A 20,580-nucleotide genomic window follows, 5' to 3' on the forward strand; every position below is an offset into this window, starting at 1 on the left:
GACATGAATGCCACAATTATCCATTCCATTCGGGAGACGTTAACTCAGTCCTGGTTTTAACTTTGCATTCTGGGACTTGTAACCCTGCGTTTAAATATGGTGAAAACCAGAACTACAAGTGCCAGAATACTAAGTTAAAACCAGGAATAGACTACCATCCAGGGGCGCCGAGTACGTGGGTGCTCTGGGGCTCGGGCACCTACAGGCAGAATGAAGTCAGGCTGAGACCCCCCCCCCCCCGGCCAGAGAGAAGAGATGCAGTATGGATGGCCCTTTGTTCCATCCATACTGTATCTCTCTCTGGCCCGGCTAAAAGCCACAAACATTTGTAACTAAGCCCTCCCCTCTAGGCCCTCATTTTGGTGGATGGTCCTGGAGGGGACGGCTTAGGGGCTACTGGAAGCTTCTGTTGTTTTGCTTCCGGTTCGCCATGTTTAACGAAGGAGCAGCGCCACATGGGACACAACGCCACCAGCCAAAGCAGAGCAGCTTCAGGTAGGTTTTTTTTTTCCTTTTACATTTTTGTCTTCTTTTCCCTTATCCCCCAACCGCTGTTATTCTCTTTCCTCGACACCCCCTTTCCCTACTTCTACATTTGTGCCTCCGTTTCTAAAAATCATTTTGGGTTGGGTATACTTCTACATCTGTGCACCCCTCTTTGGTACACCCAACACAAAACGATTTTTAGAAATGGAGGCACAGATGCAAAGCAAGAGTGTCTTGCTTTGCATCTGTCACTCCATTTCTAAAAATCATGCACCCCTCTTGCTTTGCCTCCATTTTTAAAATCGTTTTGGGGTGGGCATATTTGTACATCTGTGCATCCCTCTTATTAAGAGGGGTGCACAGATGTGGAGGTAAAATTGTTTTGGATTGTGTGTATTTGTTCATCTGTGCACCCCTAGGAGTGCACAGATGTACACATATACCCAACCCAAACTGATTTTAAAAATGGAGGCAAAGCAAGAGGGGTGCACAGATGTACAAATACACCCAATCCAAAACAATTTTACCTTTACATATGCGCACCCCTCTTGCCAAGAAAAATGGTCAAGGGTATTGCGTCATTATCTGAGCTTCACATCACGAGACACAGAGGGGACATGGACTGCGAATGGCACTCCAACCTCCCAGGATGCGCTCCTCCAGGTAGGGCATAGCTGTGGCATTTAAACCCTATAAAAATGGCTTTCCTGTGTGGCAGAGTGCCCACTTTTCCTTGGGAAGGGATCAGGCAACACACCTATATGGCTTAAATATCTTCCAAATGGATCGTAATAGTGATTCCCAAATACAAACAGCTAACATCCCTTAGGTCTGTTTGTATGGCCCTAGTTGGCCAATGGGGTGACATGTAGCTCCTGGTAGCTTTTGGTGTCCTGCCCACCAGGCTCTTATAGGCTACAGGAATGACCTGAATAGCTCCCTGTATTTTCTATCCTGTACCAGTGGGAAAGACGCAGTACATTGTCCCTACGAGTGGTAAATTCAGCCTCAGCTTATGTGTCTGTGTGAGTGGTCTTGTATGAAGGTTACTTACTCAACATTTGTCCGATTTAGGGGGAGCTATCCCACGCAGAAGAGTAAGCCTTCGGTTTATAGACCAGTTTCTCCTTGGTACTCAATGCCCTGTTCAATCCTGATCTGGCCGCAAGGGTTCTGTGGAGGATAGCCATTGGCAAGCAGCCATCTAGGCACAGCCCTTCTTAAAGTTGGTCTGGTGCCTCCATGTATGAAATCTTCCAACCTAAGCACTCCTCTCTAGCACATTCAAAATGCTCTGAGCCTTAAAGTTCCCAGTCGAACAAGATCTAGCTGGCTGACAGCCGCCGATTAATATTGCCCCTAGGATAGCTTCAACTAACAAAGGTTCCTGCTGCAATGCCAGCTTTCAACAAACAGTAACCATCCCCGAAACCCAAGACCAGCTCCATGAAAGGGTCTACCTGGATGGTTGGCAGCGTCTGCTCAGCATTTTTGTAATTGTAATTGGTTATTTATAATGTGCTTAATACCCAGAGGTTTCTAAGCGTGGAACCAGGGATCGAACCTGTGTTTCTCCGCATCGTCTTGCTTCCAAGGCAAGCACGTTGCCCCTGAGCTATCCTCCCAAGTTGCATCCACTTTGCAAGATAATGAGATTTTAAACTATACAGGCCTGCTGCTGAAAGTATGAAAGGGTCCACCTTCTTTGCTTAGAAGATATGCATGGTGGAACCACAGTCTGCCAACACTCAACCCCTTTCTTTATGTTCCAATCTTTGGTCAGCAATCACTATTATGTAGCATATCACAATAGAAAATCACAGTGTGCCTGAAGGTCCTGGAAAGTGTGAAAATGGAAGATGGTGTTTAATGAGAAACTCAATATCATAGCATAACAAGACATTGCAGAGTGGGGGGCAGTACTCTGGACAGCCCAAGCAACTTCAGTGGCTGGGAGCAACAGGGGAGAAATCGTAATGTTGGTTCTGCCACAGTTAGTCAACTATACTAGAATCTCTGGTGCACTGACTGGCTGGTGAGACTGTTGGGGTAATTCATAGATTTCAGTGCAGAAGCAGCGAACGCGAGCAGCGCAGAGAGGGAGCATGCGCCAGCGTGTGCAATTTCAAAGCCATTTTGAGTGCTGGAGAAGAGAACATCCTGCAGCGGCACTTACGCCCCCAAGAATGTCCCTTGTGCAAGGAAAAGGCATTGAAATCTCCAATGCAGCGCAAAGGGCAGCGCTAATCCTGCACCAGTTCACAGGGCTGGTACAGTGTATTTCGGGGGTGCACGGAAAGTATTACACGTGATAGGGCTTGTTCGAGCGGGGTACGTGTATTTTGGGGGTGCGCGTGAAGTTTTACATGCGATAGGCCTTGTGCGAGCGGGTACATGTATTTCGGGGTGCGTGGGAAGTCTTACACGCAATCGGGCTTATGCGAGCAGGATACGTGTATTCTGGGGGTGCGCAGGAAGTTTCACACGCGATAGGCCTTGTGCAAGCGGGGTATGTGTATCTTGGGAGTGCATGGGAGGTTTTACACGCGATAGGGCTTGTGCGAGCAGGGTCCGTGTATTCTGGGGTTGTGCGGGAAGTTTCACATGCAATAGGACTTGTGTGAGCGGGGTATGTGTATTTTGGGGGTGCGCAGGAAGTTTTACACGTGATAGGGCTTGTGCAAGCATGGTATGTGTATTTTGGGGGTGCATGGGAAGTATTACACGCGATAGGGCTTGTGCAAGTGGGGTACGTGTATTTTGGGGGTGTGCGGGAAGTATCACATGCAATAAGCCCTGTGCGAGTGGGCTACATGTATTTCGGGGGTGCGCGAGAAGTTTTACACGCGATAGGGCTTGTGCGAGTGGGGTACGAGTATTCTGGGGGTGCGCGGAAGTATTACTCGTGATAGGGTTTGTGCGAGCGGGGTACGTGTATTTTCGGGGGTGCACGGGAAGTATCACACGCGATAGGCCTTGTGCGAGTGGGGTATGTGTATTTTGGGGGTGCGCAGGAAGTTTTACATGCGTTTTCGCTAGCGCGAGAGTGGTATGTGTATTCTGAGGGGTGCGCAGGTGGTTACACATGCGATTTGGCAGTGTGGTCCCTCCCTGGTGTGTCCCTATGCCCCTCCCCATGCCCCACAGGCAGCCCATCACCCCTGGGCATGCCCTGCAGGCAGGCCGCATGGCACCATGCACCTGGGAGACTTCACACATGTCCCCCACCCACCCACCATTGACAGGCACCTGCCAGCAGGCCCCGACTCATGTTCCCCTGCAACCCCACCCACCCAGCAGTGACAGGCACCTGCTAGCAGGCCCTGACTCATGTCCCCACACCCACTCACCCACCCAGCCGTGACAGGCACCTGCCAGCAGGCCCCGAATCATGGCCCCCTGCACCACCACCCACCCAGCAGTGACAGGCACCTGCCAGCAGGCCCACGACTCATGTACCCCCACCCACTCACCCACCCAGCAGTGACAGGCACCTGCCAGCAGGCCCCAAATCATTTCCCCCTGCACCACAACCCACCCAACAGTGACAGGCACCTGCCAGCAGGCCCCAACTCATATCCCACCACCCACTCACCCACCCAGCAGTGACAGGCACCTGCCAGCAGGCCCCGAATCATGTCCCCCTGCACCTCCACCCACCCAGCAGTGACAGGCACCTGCCAGCAGGCCCCGACTCATGTCCCCCCCAACACATCATCACGATCCACAATCATGGCCGTTATGGCCACCCAAATCCCACCTCAGGCCACCCCAGTCCAGACACACAACCAAGTATTACATCCACCCCACATTGAAATCCCCATCACATGATACATCCCAAATGGCAAGTATGCACATCAATACATGTCCGTTACACACACACAATGGGTGCAAGTGAATGAGAAAACCCACATCGTGACATGCATGAAACCAATGAGAGAATACCACACATTGAAGTATGAAATAAAAATGTATTAAACACAAAAGCAAGGGAATGAAATGAAGCCACACAATAATGGAAATAATAAACAAAATGCTGCATGTCCAAAATAATAGAAAAAAATGTGTGAAAGGAGAATCCAAATAAATCCGAATGAAAATGGGTCCAAAGGGTTCGTCCCTCAAACCAAATCTAAAGGTAAAAAATAAGACAAATCCATTGATCCATGGTAAAATAAATAAATAATGAAGTGAAATCCAGTGTTCAACTATATACAAAGTACAAATCCAGGGTCCATGAGCCCAACTAACCCTACCTAATGAACAACTATATACAAAAAGGTGGGGCATTGGCCAAGCACCCCAAATGAAAGAAAAACAGAAAGGAAACATTGTCCAAGCACCCCAAATGAAAGAAAAACAGAAAGGAAACCTAACATTATTTAACTATATACAATGGCGGCGGGCAAGTCCTACGGCTCACTTGTTGATTTCCCGGGCCAGGGCATCATCGAACTCCCGTTCAACGTCCTGGAGGCGGGCTTGCTCCATGGCCCCGAGGTTTCGCAGGAATAAAGCCATGTCCACCTCCAACTCCCTGCGAATTGCCTCGAGGCACTCAGCCCGCCTCAGCGCCCTGTTCATGGAGTTCTCCGACCTGACCATGGTGAGCCGTGCCTCTTCCGCCCGCTGCCGCTCCGCATCTATTTGCTCGCCCAACCTCTGCCACACAAAGACACTCCCAATCCAGGGTCCTCCTGCCCTCAGGCCGATGCCTGCCCCTCTGATGTTGATGGCCCCGAGCCATCATAGCTCCCACCTTGAGCCTGCTGCTGCCGTGCCTGTGCCCTGCCTCTTGATGCCTGCACGTCCTCTTCCTGCTGGGGTCAAGTTGTTGGGGTGCCCACCCCTGCTGTGGCAGGGATATGTTCTCCACCAGCCTGGCCGCTTGGTCAGAGGCAGCTCCACAGGGTACCCAGGTGATACTTGGGCCGGAAGATGGCACGGAGGACGAATGGCGCATGGGGGTTCAGTTGAGGAAGGGGTCGGTACAAGGTCCAGCACACAGAGGAATCCAGCACTGGTGACCCGTTCTAGTAGGTCGACGCGGTCAAAGAGGCATCCCAGATAACATACAGAGTCTTCACGAAATCCCTGCAGGTCATCTCGGATGCCCCGTTGACGCAACGCCATTCCAGCCAGGACAGGCTCAACACGGTCTCGGATTGCCACGTCCGCAGGGAGAGGAAGGCAAGTTGTTGTGCGCTCATCCCCTCCCTGAAAACGGGTCTGGATGAAGGCATCCCTGCTGGTGCAGGATGATGCAGTCACAGGATCGGGACAGGATTACACACAGGCACCTCCGCGGCAGCCTGTGTTGCCTCCTGTCCCTGCCCCTGGACTGCACCACTAGCACCAGTGGAATCCCCCCTCTAGACCCCATGTGTGTCCCTTCCATGTCCTCCTCCTCAACCAAACTCCCCACCAACCTGGATGACTCTGTGCCATCTTCCTCCATCGGACCTTTTGGGGTCTCAGCTGTCCCTTCTGCTGCTGAGGAGTCCACCTCCGACCACTGCCTCTTGGACCTACCCTCGGCAGCTGCGGCCACGGACGTGGCACCAGACTCCTCACTCCCCGACGAGATGACAACATGGGAGGGGAGCCGGGCCTTGCGTCTCCAGCTGGCGGTGTGATCCCAGCCGCTTTGCTCCACAGCACCGTCTCCGCCCTCTTCATCAGTTGATGCTGCAGACAGGGAGAGATGGAACACAGGCATCAGGGCACTGTACAATGGTCTGATACACACATGACAGTTGCACATGAGTGGCGGTGTCAAACATCACACCTGGCATCACACTCCCCAACACACATATCATTTCAACTCACACACATGAGCAAATCAACAGGAATGTTGCACCAGGCAGCACCATCCATACACAAACAACAGCATGAGCAGCCGAAGGTTAGCCTGACGTCACATGCAATACGGGGAGTGCAGAACACATGCACACACGCCACCAGACATACATGCATCTGTACATCTCCACCACCTGTCACAGTGATATCATCGCCATCCATGTCACATCTGCCAATCAGCCTCCTACATGTCAGTGTCACAAGCATCCATGGTGTATCACAGTTGCACACTTGTCAAATACACACACATGCACATGTACATAGTGCAGATACATACAGGTGGAACCAGCATCCATGTGTGACACCACAACCATGCCACAGTGCATTACCAGAAATTTAAACATGTGTGCACCCACACATGCATTTGGCCAGCATGCATTCCAACACATACACCATTGATGTGTCTCACACATGACAGGACTCACATGCGGCAGGCTCATGTCCCTGTACATACACATCCATACATGGGCCTACAAAGACATATGTGCAACCTGCACACTCCTGGCACACCTCAACATGCACAGCGTCCAATCAGTACGCATGTACACTTACTGCTCGACTCCGGACGGGTCTGCCTCTCAAGGACCTGGAGGTGGAGCGCTGGGTGTATATGTTCCAGGACCCTCATCTGGTTGTTGGTTAGGCAGACCTGGTACCCCTCAGCATCCGCTGGTTTCAAGAGGCTCCAGGCCTTGATGAGGGTCCTGGACCTGAAGTCCTCCCATCGCTTCTGGACATGTTGAATGTTGCAGACTGCCACCCCCTCCACTTTGATGGCAGCCACAATGTCCATCCAGATCCGCTTCCATCCTTCATTGTCGGCGCATGAACTTCCAAAGAGGGCATCATACTGCCCCAGGACTCGCTCCACCAGGATACCAACTTCATTGGCACTGAAGCTGGTAGCCCTCTGCCTCTCTGCTGGGGGGTTGTCATTGGTGCCAGATGGTGTTGTGTCCAACATGGCAACCCACGAGGCAGGTGTGGGTGGGCAACTGGGTCCTGGTGCCGGGCTGTGGAGCGATGGAATCCCAGTCGGGAGTCTTCTGTTCCAGCAGTGGTGGTCACAGCAACTGGACCCCTGCAGATGGCTGACGTGCAGGCACCAAACAGCAGGGCACGTGGCCAGCAGGCAGGCAGGCAGCAGCAGATGGCAGGTGGGAGCGTGCTTGGGTCTCTGGGGGGCAGGAAAACTGCACATCAGCGTGTAATTCGAGGAAAGGCCCTTAGTGCATAAGCGCATCTGTGACATGACGCGCAAGGGCGTTTCCCTCAACACGGTTGCATGTTGATCGTACACGTGCAAAAACTGCACGTCCGGGTGTCACTGCATGTAATTGGAGGAAAGGCCCTTAGCGCGTATACGCGTAAATGACTTTGCACGTGTGGGCTGGGTTAAAAGGTATGCGTAGGACACCATTTTCTTGTAAGTGCTTTTTGTGGACAGCGAGCGGGTGATTCTTGTACTTCTTGTCGGTTCACAGGCGATTACTTCACAACGGTTCCAGTTCATACTCCCTGTATACTCAAGCAGCGTTCAATTCTTCTTTTGGAGGGGGTGTTGCCAACGCGCACACGCGCGTCTTTTTCACATTCTTTTTCCAGGCAGACGGTGAGTCGCACACATATTTTTCAACTGTGGTTGCCCCCGTGTGTCACGTACCCATTCAGAGGTCATTGTAGCCTGCGTGTACCACGTGTACGCTTATTTTTGTGTTTCTGAGTGCCACAGCGTAGTGTGGGTTCTTTATTCCACGCACGTGGTCTACCAGGGGTCGCGTGCACTTTACATTTTGTTTTTGGGGTGCCTGAGCATTGCATGACCCGTCATCTTCCCCCAGGGGTCACAGACAGCCTTGCTAGAGCACTAGGGTATGTATTACATCTAGTACCCTACCCCTTTCACCCCAATTGCCCAGGACAATTGTTTACTGCACCTCCCATTCACACAACAACGTCAGTGCCATGGTTGGGAGGCGACCATGCAGTAAAGGAGGCAAAGGTGGCCGACCTCAAAGAGGTGGGTGCGGTAGGGGACGTGGCCAGGATGTGCAGGGTGGCCCAAGATGCAAGTGTGTGGAGGACCAATTAGGGACACCTATCCCCCCCCAATGGGTCGGGGAGATGTAGTTGACACCATCCCAGCTCAGGCCTTGTTAACCCGGCCCATATTTTCAACCAAACCTGCACAGGATGACTCCCAGGCTGACTTCCGTGTCACCAAGTCAAAGCCACGTGTGGCGGTGAAAGTTGCTGTCACCAGGTCACGTGGATCTGGGGCAGCCATGTCATCTGCTGCCCCAAGTAACCAGGGTGAGGAGGCTGCAGGGGCAGCTGCAGCTCAATCCACCACAGCTCTGAGTCTCCCATCGGGACAGTGTTCATCCAAGTCCATCACACCGAGGTTGGTCCTGCCAACATCACCCAGCAGCAAATGCCTGCAGTGAGACCTTTGATCATCGTGCCTTTGGCTACTTCCAGTGCCCAGTCCACCTGTGCTTCAGCCCCTACCAACCAGAGTGGTGGAAGCCAATCAGGGTCTGCACCACCTTCCAAGAGGAAGAAGGGTGCTCTTGCGGTACAGGCTGGGACCCTAGACACGGATACCCACTCTGGCACATCAAGGAAGCCTAGTTTCAATGATGCAGAACTAGACGCACTTGTGGGCTACGTGACGGCCCATGGCCACGAAATGGTGGTGACTGCAGGGTGCAAGACTATGACTGCTCAACGTAGGGCCCCCTGGCAGACCATCGCGGACCACATTAGTTCCCTTGGATTTGTGAGGCACACAGCTGATGATTGCTCTAAACGGTGGAATGACCTGAAATGCAGAGCAAAGAACAAGCTGGCTTCCAATCATGCCTCTACTCTGGTGACTGGCAGTGGGTCTCAACCAGAGGAGGAACAACTCACTGAACATGAGTCTATCACTGGAGCCTTCATCACAGAGAATCAGATCCAAGGCGTGGTAGACCTACCAGATCTTGAAGCAATGTCCGGTGAGTGCCCATGCATGTGTGTGCAATCCATGTGTATGTTGCTTGGGTGATGTGTTCTGATTGAGTGCCAGGTGAGGCTGTGTAGTCAAGACTGCTATGGGTCACCCATGTGTTCCCTCCAAACCATTCCCCGGCCTTGGGTTTCGGTTTCACAGTATCCCTTCTGACCGCAGTTGACAATTTGCACTGATTACTGCACTTGCCCTTCAAGTGTCATCTTGCCACACCATTGTTCATACTGTTGTCCTGTTCATTCAGCCTGATTGATCAAATCATTAGTATTTTTACCACACATTTTTGTGCCGTACTGCCCCAAATGTGACATACTTCAGTCATAGATTACACCTCACAATGGCCCACATTTCTCACCTTCTTATGGGAATGATTTCACCAATCAGGCTGATTGAGTAATGTGCACCTACACATGGCCTGCACACAATCATTTTGGGGCCCTGTTTGAATGTTGAACATGACAATTGTCTTCTGCTATGTTGAAGTGACCAACCATTGATGTATCCATGTGCCTGCCATCACTGCATCAGTCACCACTGGCTTTGTTGCAGCATGTGGCACATGCGTGTTTTGTCACACTATTTTGCATGTTTTATTTCATCATGTCCATCTCACATGGATGGGTGACAGTACTGATTTGCTACCATCTGGGTGTCCTTGTCAAATCTGCCATGGCCATGCTACGTGCCATATGTGTGCTGGCATGTGTCATGTATGTGGATTGTCCATGCCACTCACAGGCTAATGTGTGATTCCAGTGCTATCCAGCATGCAGCACATGTGTTGGTTTTCCATCTTGGAGTCCTCAGTGTCTGCGATTTGCCTCCCCTTCCAACTCATTGACAGTGCATGCATGCCAGAGTTATTGTCATGTGTGACATGTGTCATTTATGTACTGGATTTCTGCCTTGTCATGCCTATGTGTGTGTGTGCTATGGTGCTCATGCCTGTTTTCATAACTTTTCTTTCATGTTTTTGCAGGTGATGAGGCACTTGATGCTTTTTAGGAGGAGGAGATGGCGCAGAGCCAGGAGTACTCACAGCCACAGCGGGGCACCAGTGGAGGACGTGGGGTGGTGGGTGAAAACCCATTACTCATGCAGACCATACTGTCCATGGGTGTCTCTGGGTACACCTCCGGAGACCTCTATGAATCAGGTGCTGAATCGGACATTGAGACATATGTTCCGTCGCAGGTGAATGTTTCTGGAAGGGATGTTGTTCTGTCCAACCCACCTGCACTGGGGGTAGACGCCTCTATGGGGCATTCAGTGTTGGAAAGTCTGCCTGTGGCGGTTACGGATGCAGGGTCACACTCCACAATATTTGCTCCTGTTCCTGGGCCAGCAGATCAAAGGAGGAATGCAGTCCTGCAGCCTCAGGCAGTGCCAGCACAGAAAGGTGCACATCACCTTGCCCCAAACAGGTGTGGTGCCCGCCAATGCGGTGGCCGTGCACCACCAGGCAATACTGTGTGGGAGAGCTCCATCTACACTATAGCATCACAACAGGGGGCATTGTGTGAAATGATGGGTCAGGCCATGGACATGGTGGCCACTTCCATTCTCTCCCCTGAAAGGCAGGTGGAGCTCCAGCAGCAGGCAACAGAGTCCATTTGCCACTCACACAGGTAGGACATGTTGGCGTCTGACAGGGACCGAAGGGCTGGACTGGAGACTGTGGGCACAGCCATATCTGCAGAGTCTCCGGCCCACAGGGAAGCACTGAGGTTAGAACACAGCTCCCTCAGAGATACTCTGTGTGAACTTGAGGTGTCCCGGAGTACAAGGTCAGAACAGCAGCTGGAACAGCTGACATGCACACTCTCAGCTGAGATTCAGGCAACCCGTCAGGAGATCCGGGCATCACGCAAGTCCATGCAGGCAGAAATGCATGCTACCTGTGAAGTGCTGCATGGGGATCTCCGTACCATCATCCTGCAGAACCAAACCTTTCACACCCACATGCTTGCTGCCATGGAGGAGCATAACAGGGCTTTGCGTGGCCTGCCTCCCATATCACACCCACCTTCTGATGTAGAACCAGAGGGTGATGACAACGACGGCAGTTCTCCCACTGAAGCATAGCCGTGCAGGCCATGAGCCCATGGAGGTTTTTTTTTTTTCTCAACATCCACGCATGTGGGTGTTGGGGTGCACCCTGTACCTCGTCCCTCCTGGGTGGCCTCCCCCCCCCCGGTCCACACATGGCCATTTAAAAAAATGTTATTCTTATTTTAAAGTGTGTTGCTTTGTGTGGCTCCCGTAGGCATCCACTGTGTATTCCAGCTGGGCACATGCATGCTTGTCCTTTCTTTGGGTTAGAAACTTGGGTTTCTGACACACATACCCCTCCTTCTTCCCCTTTCCATGGGCTTGCAAAGGGTGTGACCAAGTGACAGTAACTTACACAGTGACATTGGGCTCCCATAAATTGTGTGGGCAGTCTGTAGTCAAAACTGTGTATACATCACTAGTGGGGATTGTTCAATTCTCCACTGCATTTTGGATTTATATATGGTTCTACATCCATGACATTTTCCTTATATACATGTACCTTCTTCATGTCTTAACAAGCCCGTCTCCTTTGCAGATGCAGTTCATGTTGTATGCAGTACACTGACACATTTGCCTACCAGCAACACTCTGCATTTGGAAGGGGTTGATGTGCTGCCTTAGTCAGGTTGTGAAACTTGCACTAATTTATTTTTTTACTGTCATATATTGCCACTGTTTGATCCTGTACTGATGTTTTGTCTTGCTGGTAAGTATTTGTTCATGTGTGTTGTTTTTTATTCATTACTGAGAGCAAATCGTCTGTGGTCTGTTTCCATTTGGGACAGTTCACTTTGTGACACTTGTGTCATGTGTTGTGCATTCATTTGGTTGCTTTCACATTGCATGCCATGCCATGGTGTTTTGGGTAGCTGAGATGGGGAGGGGTTGGGTGACATGCCACTATTTTGATGTGGTATTTTGCAAGGGGGTAGTCCTTCATGCTGCATGAATGTGTGGCTTTTTCTAACACAGCATTGGGTGTCTTTAAGTAGCTAGGGATGCACACAATGTAGCACTTCCAGGTGAACAATCTCAGTCTGGTATGGTTGTGACAGTTGACTGTCCCTTTTGTCATCATCATTGATTGTCAGCTGGTATGTGCCAGGCCTGTGTGCACTGCGCAGGGGTGGGATTTTAGGTGAAGTAATTTGCCACAAGCTGGGTACGGACTGCCTCACCACGTGCCCTTTCACCTCCCATGTGCAGCGGCCGTGCATGTGGTTGGGGATGTGGGGGCACCACCATGTCCACCAGCAGGCCCCGCTGGGTTGCAATGTTGTGCAGGACACATGTTGCCACTATGATCCTGCACACTACTGGGGGCGCATATAGCAGCTGCCCACCAGAGCGGTCAAGGGAGCGAAAGCGTGACTTGCGCACTCTGAATGTGTGCTCCACTATGCCATATGGGCTGTGTTGTATTTTACCTCGGGTGGTGTGGTGGGGTTCCGAATTGGCGTCATCATGTAGGTGCTCAGAGGGTAGGCACTGTCCCCTGGGGAGGTGATAATGGTTGTCATTAGTGGGGTTTTCACATTTCTTAGTCTCTGACATGCATGCATGTGCAGAGGCATTTATACTCACCAATTAGCCATGTGTTGCCATGCTGCCCAGCTTCCAGGTCCCGGTTTAGGGGTGACATTCTGAATATGAAACTATCATGGCTGGACCCTGGATAGTTTTTTTTTAAAAAAAAATATTTGTATTGGTTTCATAACAAGAAATAAACAAAGAGTACAGAAAAGCATCATTGGCGATTGGTTAAGCATATCAAGAAAACAACCCAAAACCCCACCCCACCCTCTCCCCCCCACCCCCCCAAGACCACAGTTAGTTCACTGTTCCTCTCTAGTTCGTGCCTGTATCCGGGCAACTCTCTCCACTCCGCTCCCTATCATCCGCCTCAGGGTGGAGCAAAGGCACCGTCAGGGCCACCCAGCGATGTAGTTCCTCGCTGGAATCCAGTCTTTGCACATGAATAGCCGTTTCCCATGCCGCGGTTTCAGCTATGATCCACTTCATGAGGTCTCCCCACCATAGGGGCATATGTGGACCTCTGGGGCTTTTCCATCCCATGGCAATACGTCTTTTGGCTGTAATGTATATAAGGTCAGTGAGCTTGGATAATGGTTTGTTCTTCCTGTTTCGCCTGTATTTGCCGAGGATGCAGGCCGTAGGCTCGTCCACCTCAACTACGATGTCTGCACCAGCCACTCTGTCCTTCACTTGTGACCAGAACTCCCTGATTACTGGGCAGCCCCAGAACATGTGAGTCATTCCGGCTCTGGGTTCACTGCATTTGGGGCATGACTGGGTTTCTGCACCCGTGAATCTTGATATGGCTTCCGGTGTAAGGTACGCTCTATTGGTGATATAAAGTTGAATGAGCTGTAAGCGGGCATTCCTGGAGACCTTCTTATGATAGTGGGTTATGTCACCCCAATCTTTGTCTTCAAAAACAAGGCCCAGTTCAGTTTCCCACCTACTCTACATTTGAGGTCTCTCCTGGTCGTACCCCATAACAGGGCTTCGTAGATTCATGAGGTTTCGTGGCCCCCCTCAGCGGAGTTCAATATCATTTCGATGCATTCGTTCTCCTCAGCCATCTCCTGTACAAGTCCTGTACAACCACCCTGTGCAACAGGAACTGTCCTGCCGGGAGGCCCGTGGTCTCACAGAGTTTGGAAAAAGTTAGTATTTCCTGTTCTTGAATCAAGTCCCCCAGCATGGCCACCCCGAGAGGCTCCCATTGTGTCCATGTTTCAACATGCCCCCAAGAGTGATTAACCATGAGTGCAGCGATAGGGATCTGTGGGGAGAGCGGGTCGTCCGACCCAACCAGTTTGCAGGCCCTTTTCCAAAGCCGGATCCCGAGCTTGGCGAGGTAAGGGCAGTGACTCGTAGCACCCTCCCCAGCCCACCCTCCCCAGCCCACCTCCCCATGTCTCTGAGTAACAACCGGCGGAGGGCCGGCTGAAGGAGGCGAGTGTCTGTCGTGCTTTCATCCGCCATCCATTGCGTGAAATGTCTCAGCTGGCTGGCTAGGAAGTACAGCTCAAAGTTGGGGATCTTAAGTCCGCCCCTCTCGTACGGTCTTTGGAGAGTCTCCAATGCCACCCTGTGCCTACCTCCCTGCCAAAAGAAGCCCCTACAGTTTGTTGAATTCTTTGAAAAATGAGGGGGGGACTGGACCGTGGATAGTTGGCATATACAGAGGTGATGATTCCCTTGGCATCACATACAACCTGCACGTTGATGGAATGCCAGTGCTTGCGGTTTCGATAGATGTGCTCAGTGGCCCTGGGAGGACGTAGAGCCAATGGCCTAGCACTTTGGGGAAGTGTGCCACCCCGTAAATGTCCTGGATGACAGCCTGCCTTTCTGCGGGTGTTCTGGGCATGTATATGTGCCTGTGGACTGAGGGGCGTGCAGTCATGTTGGCCAACACCTGGTGTAGGCAGCATGACTGCATGGCCTGAGAGACACCCCCGACTATGGCACTTGTCCACTGAAATGACCCTGTAGCCAAGAAGTGCAGTACATTGAGCACCCTTTCCAAGGGGCTCAGTGCTTGGGAGCACAGGGTGGGTGATATGAGGTCATCCTCTCACTCCCTGACCAGTTCTAGAATTATGTGTGGTGGAAACCTGTACCTCCTGTACACCTGGTCATCAGGCATCCCAAAAAGGCTGGCCCTGGGTAAAAAAATGCGGGGCCTGGCTATCCTCCTCCTCCTGCGGTGTCCCATGACCACTGCTGCGAGGAACGTATATTCATCGTAGCGTATGAGCTTGTTTGTTGTTTGCACACACTTTTATGATGCGAGGGCCACTTATGCCTGCTTCCTGCTGGCGTACGTGTTTCGGGATTAACGCGTCTTTTTTGGCGCACGGCTTTCCCCTGTTTGATTCCATGAATACGTGTTGTTAGTGTGCCTGTGGGCGTTGCGAGCATTTACCTCCTGTACTTCCCCCAAAACACCCACATTTTCACGTGTTGTTCCCCATTCCGCGTGTTACACCCCGTGTTCCGCCCACTTTTCTTGTGTGCGCTACACGATGTGCGGTTTCCCTGTGTGTGTCACGCACGCCGTTTAGTGATGCGTGCGCCCGCGTGCACCACCCACGGTTTTGGTGCACATCCAGGTTTTACAAGTGCAACACATTCTATGAATCGATGAACGGCTGCTTGCGCGGCTTTAGCACACGTGCGCTGCAATTTTCACGCTTGTGCTCCCCTTTTCGGCGCACATTTATTCCATGAAATACCCTGTAAGTCTGCCTGTCCAATCAAGTGATACAAGACTAGAGGAGGGCCAGCGCAGCAATAATGCAATTAGTTTTGACAGTATTGGAGCCACTAGCAGAGCACCAGGGTACACCAATCTGTCCCTACACTTATTAAAACTGTCTTATTGTAAGGGTGTTGACTCTGCTACTCACACCAAAGGCCGCATAGTAGACTGGCTAGTCGACCACAATTGCAGAGTAGACATCAGCTCAAACACGCCACAACCATGGACCGACCACCACCTCATCCACTTCTACGTCCCAACTAAAGCAACCACTACTCAAAACCTTCCCATGCCAGCTGCCTTAGCCAGATCAAAAAAACTTCTCACTAAAGAGAGAATGTGTCCACTCCTAGAAATCTCAGCACTGGCATCACCCACCTCTAATAACCCAGAAGAACTAGTTGAACTTTACTACTCCACCATTAAAGAGACCATCGATGCTATTGCCCCATTAGAAACAAAAAAAGAGAAAAAACTCTTCCACGCCAACTCATGGTTCAACCAAGACCTACGTGACCTAAAAACACTCAAAAGACAAGCACTCAAAAATGGCAATCCAGCCCTTCCGCCCCACTACGCAACTCATACTTAACTACTGTTAAACAGTACAAAAACGCCATAGCCAAAGCTAAAGCGGACACATACAGCACTAGAATCGACAAGGCCCAATCACACTCAAAAGAACTATTCGCTATCTTCAACAAACTAGTCATACCCCCACATCCAAACATCAAACAGTCAAGGATGAGAAATGGTGTAATGACATCCAGAAAGCTATGCTTGACAAAATAGACCTACTCCAAAAGAAAATCAAAGCCAACCTAGACAGTCTACCCAAGTCTTCTCTCAAAACACGGACTGCCCCCGACCCGAAACACCCTACCCAACATAACAGCAATCCTCCACCGCCATTTTCCTTTAGAAAGGTAACTGCTCCTGAGGTCCTACTCATTATGAAACAAATAAAACCATCACTTTGCAAGGGGGACATCTGTCTAGCAAACATAATCAAAGACTGCGCTGGGCCCCTAGCACAGTTCATTGCAACCTTTATCAATGCCTCATTTGCCACTGGCTCAGTGCCCTCCTCCCTCAAGGAAGCCTGGGTTCGCCCACTACTAAAAAAGCCCACTCTAGACCCAGACTCACCCAACAACTACAGACCCATCACAACAGTGCCATTCTTGCTGAAAATCCTGGATAAGGCCGCTTATCTACAGATACAAGCCTATCTTGAATCTCACAACATCCTAGACAAGAGACAGTCCGGCTTTCGCCCACGCCACGGCACAGAGTCAGCACTACTCGACCTAAAGAACCAACTCCTAAAAAATATGGACAAAGGCAAATGTGCCATCCTGCTACTCCTTGACCTGTCGGCTGCGTTCGACCTAGTCGACCATAAAACCTTAAGGACTCATCTCACCAATACAGCTCACTTCTCGGATGAAGCCACAACATGGATCTCATCCTTCTTGGAGGGAAGAGCCATGAGGGTCTACTCAGACCAAGCGGCAGCCCCTCCCCCCCCATCAACTGTGGAGTACCTCAAGGGTCATGCACCTCCTCCACACTATACAACCTATTCACACTCCCGCTATTCAATGACCTAGAAGATTTCGGCATAACTTTCACCAATTATGCCGACGATACTCAAATCCTTCTCCCACTAACCAGCGACTACGAGCAAGACCTAAAAACCCTTCAAAACACGTATGCCATCATCCAGGCTTGGATGGCAGCTAATGGCCTTTGTCTCAACGGAGACAAGACAGAGATCCTATTGATGGGCCCCAAGGAGATCCTCAGCAAACTAGACAGCAAATACAGCACATTTTTAATTTAAAACTCAGTAATCTCCGTCTCCCCTGCGGTAAAAACTCTGGGAGTATACCTAGATTCCACCATGTCCATGGACAGACATGTCAGTTACATCTCCTCCTCAGCAGCCCTAACAACCAAAATAATAAACGCAGTAAAACCTTACTTGTCCACCACTAACCGCCTCAACATCGCCAGGGCCACCATAGGCGCTAAACTGGACTACTGCAACGTCCTCCTACTAGGCACCTCGGCCAAAAACATTAATAGACTGCAAGTCGCACAGAACAACGCCTTGAGAGCAGCCCTCAATATTCCAAGAAAGGAACATATCTCCCTAGCAAGACAAAATGCCCACTGGCTCCCAGTGAAAGAGCGCATTCAGTTCAAGACTCTCACTATTACCCACAGATGCATATCCCAATCTGCCCCTAGCTACCTTACTGAACGGATACAACCAGTTCTGTCACTCAGACCCAAAAGGGACTTATACGCTAACCAACTCTCAATCCCCAACTTCACTATAGCCAGAGCGGGCGGCTCGAGTTTTGAAGTCCTAGCGCCAAGAGCCTGGAACTTCCTACCGCCTAAACTAAGAGCTGAAACATCCATCATAGCTTTTAGAAAAGCTCTGAAAACCACCCTCTTCAAGTGAACCCCACATATAATACTACTGCATACATCAATGTCTGTAAATTACAACTGTACCACGCTCACTGTTCCCCTGTATCCTCGGAACTGTAGCCATGCCTGTAACCATATCGTCATCTGTTGCACACAATATCTCTTCATGCCAAGTAAACTTTCTTGTAAACTTTCTTGTAACAGCGCCACGATGCCCGAGGGCAGCTGGGCGCTTTAAAAATGCAAATAAATAAAATAAAATAAATAAACGTAATCACTTATAAGCACTCCGATTTTTGTAGTTCAAGTCAGGGTGAGATTACATTCTTTGCCCAGGATCATACACTAAACAGTGTAGCAGGGATGTTAACCCACTGGAACTAATACTTACGTTTTGGGTGTCAAGACCTACAATAAAACTGTCCTATACAGTCTTTACTTCTTGTTTTCCCTTGCATTGGGAACTTTTGTTTGGTGTTGGCACTCCACCTTGCAGCTGTACCTTCTGTTTAGCGATCATTTCATTCTCCCATCCTAGTCGTGTTCCTCTGCCTTTTGAGGGCTACTACAACCTGGATGATTATAGAGGGGAGACTTGCATCTCCTTCTTACTTGACTTTAGTATATGCACTACATGCTAGCCAATGTTTCCACTGTTCTGTGCCCCGCCGTTGCACCAAGTTGGCGACTACGTGAAAATGCGGTCATATAACTGCCGGTGATGTCACTTCGTATATATTTGTGCACCCCAGTGAAATTCATAAGTGGGCTCCCCTGCTACCATCCCCCAAATAGAATGGATAATGTTTGCATTTATACCTGAATGCGTAATACTGGAGCCTGTAAGTGCCCCAGTATCCAGTACAGTCGGAAAAATCACACAGCGGCCTGTAGCCATTCACTACACAGATAGCTCTCTGTTCCGAGCTGTGCCGCCTTTCACAGAGATCTACACTTTCATGTCACTGCGAATAGCTAAATAAGGTACAGTTTTATTCAGAGATGATGTTCCTGTAGCTTTTTCATTATTTTTGGAAAATGCAGATCACAACCATGGCACTTTTCTGAACTCCTTAATTCTTTCCTGTACCCTGTAAATCATAGAAATGCCCGTCTTCACCCTTCATTATCATTGTGTTAACTTGCAATCTCGTTGGGAACTGATTAACACCACTTTTGTGAACAAGTCTCTGAGGCCTGCGACCACAGGCCTCCCTGGTCACTGTTAAAAAGTAATTGGCTGTTATGTGCAAATCTTATTTTTGTCTGGAGTATGTGCCAAGAGATAATCATAGTTTCCTCTTATTATCCTGATTAAAGTGATGGTGTCCATTATTGCTGGAAAAGCTAATTAAAGATCTCAGTTTTCACCGTCATAATCAGTGACTTTTTTTCCACTCATTAACATGTTTTGTAAAAGTTTTCAGGAAATTAATTGTATCCTGTCAGTCTCTCCCTAATGCTCATACCGCAAGTCTGAATTATTAAGACTTGTGCAAGTGTAATATATGTGTCAAGGCCAGTACACTGGCCTTGCCTACGGGGGATAAGAGCCCCTGTCAGCTGCCAGTGGGAGGTGTAGGTAGAAGATCAAATCCAATCCAAAGCCCGGGCTTTAAGTGGGCTGGGGCCAGGCCTTGGCAGTCTCCAAAAAGGTCTTCCAAACCGGGACCCTTTTAGGGCCCACCCCGACTAGCCATGCTGATGCCTGAGGCAGCCTATGTAGCCAAAGTGCTGCACTTACACTAGCTGCCTGCAGGTGTTAGCACCAGTGTTCCCTCTAAGCTGTGCGCATGTGCGCCTGCCCAGATTCCTTCTGGGTGCTGCTCAGAAGATTTTTAGCAGCGCCCACAGACAATTCCCACCATTCAAAAATATTTAATAAAGCACAAGCCACAGCAATTAATTAATTGAAATTTGTGTTCTCTTAAAATAAGCAACTAGTCTTGATAGTCTGCTAATTTGCATTACACTACTATGCAAGGGTGACCAGAAACACCTAAAATGCCTAACAGCAAAATACACACATAAGAGGTTAAAAACTAATATGAATTAGGTCAGGGAGGGGGGGTCTTTGTTCTTCCTTCCCTTTTCTGAACCCTTTCACTCTCTTTCCTTTTTTCTAATCTGTCTTTCCGGGTTTTTTTGGAAAATTGTTAAAACATGTAACTTGTAGATCTACTCCGGGTTGTTGATTTGTACTGCCGTACAATAAGTTCATGTATGTTTTGTAAGATCTCAATAAAAATGATTAAAAAATAAATGAATAAATACTATGAAAAACTTGCTCCATGTACAGAAGACGCTAACCAAGATATGCCTGCACACATTAACCAAATGATGTACCCTCCTCACCTACAACTCCTAAGCTTGATTCTACCACACGTTCACCATATGACTCAAACTTCTGCCCCAGGACACATTC

The sequence above is a fragment of the Ambystoma mexicanum genome, chromosome 9, assembly GCF_040938575.1.
Source record: "Ambystoma mexicanum isolate Mex_15411 chromosome 9, UKY_AmexF1_1, whole genome shotgun sequence".
Taxonomy (NCBI): Eukaryota; Metazoa; Chordata; class Amphibia; order Caudata; family Ambystomatidae; genus Ambystoma; species Ambystoma mexicanum.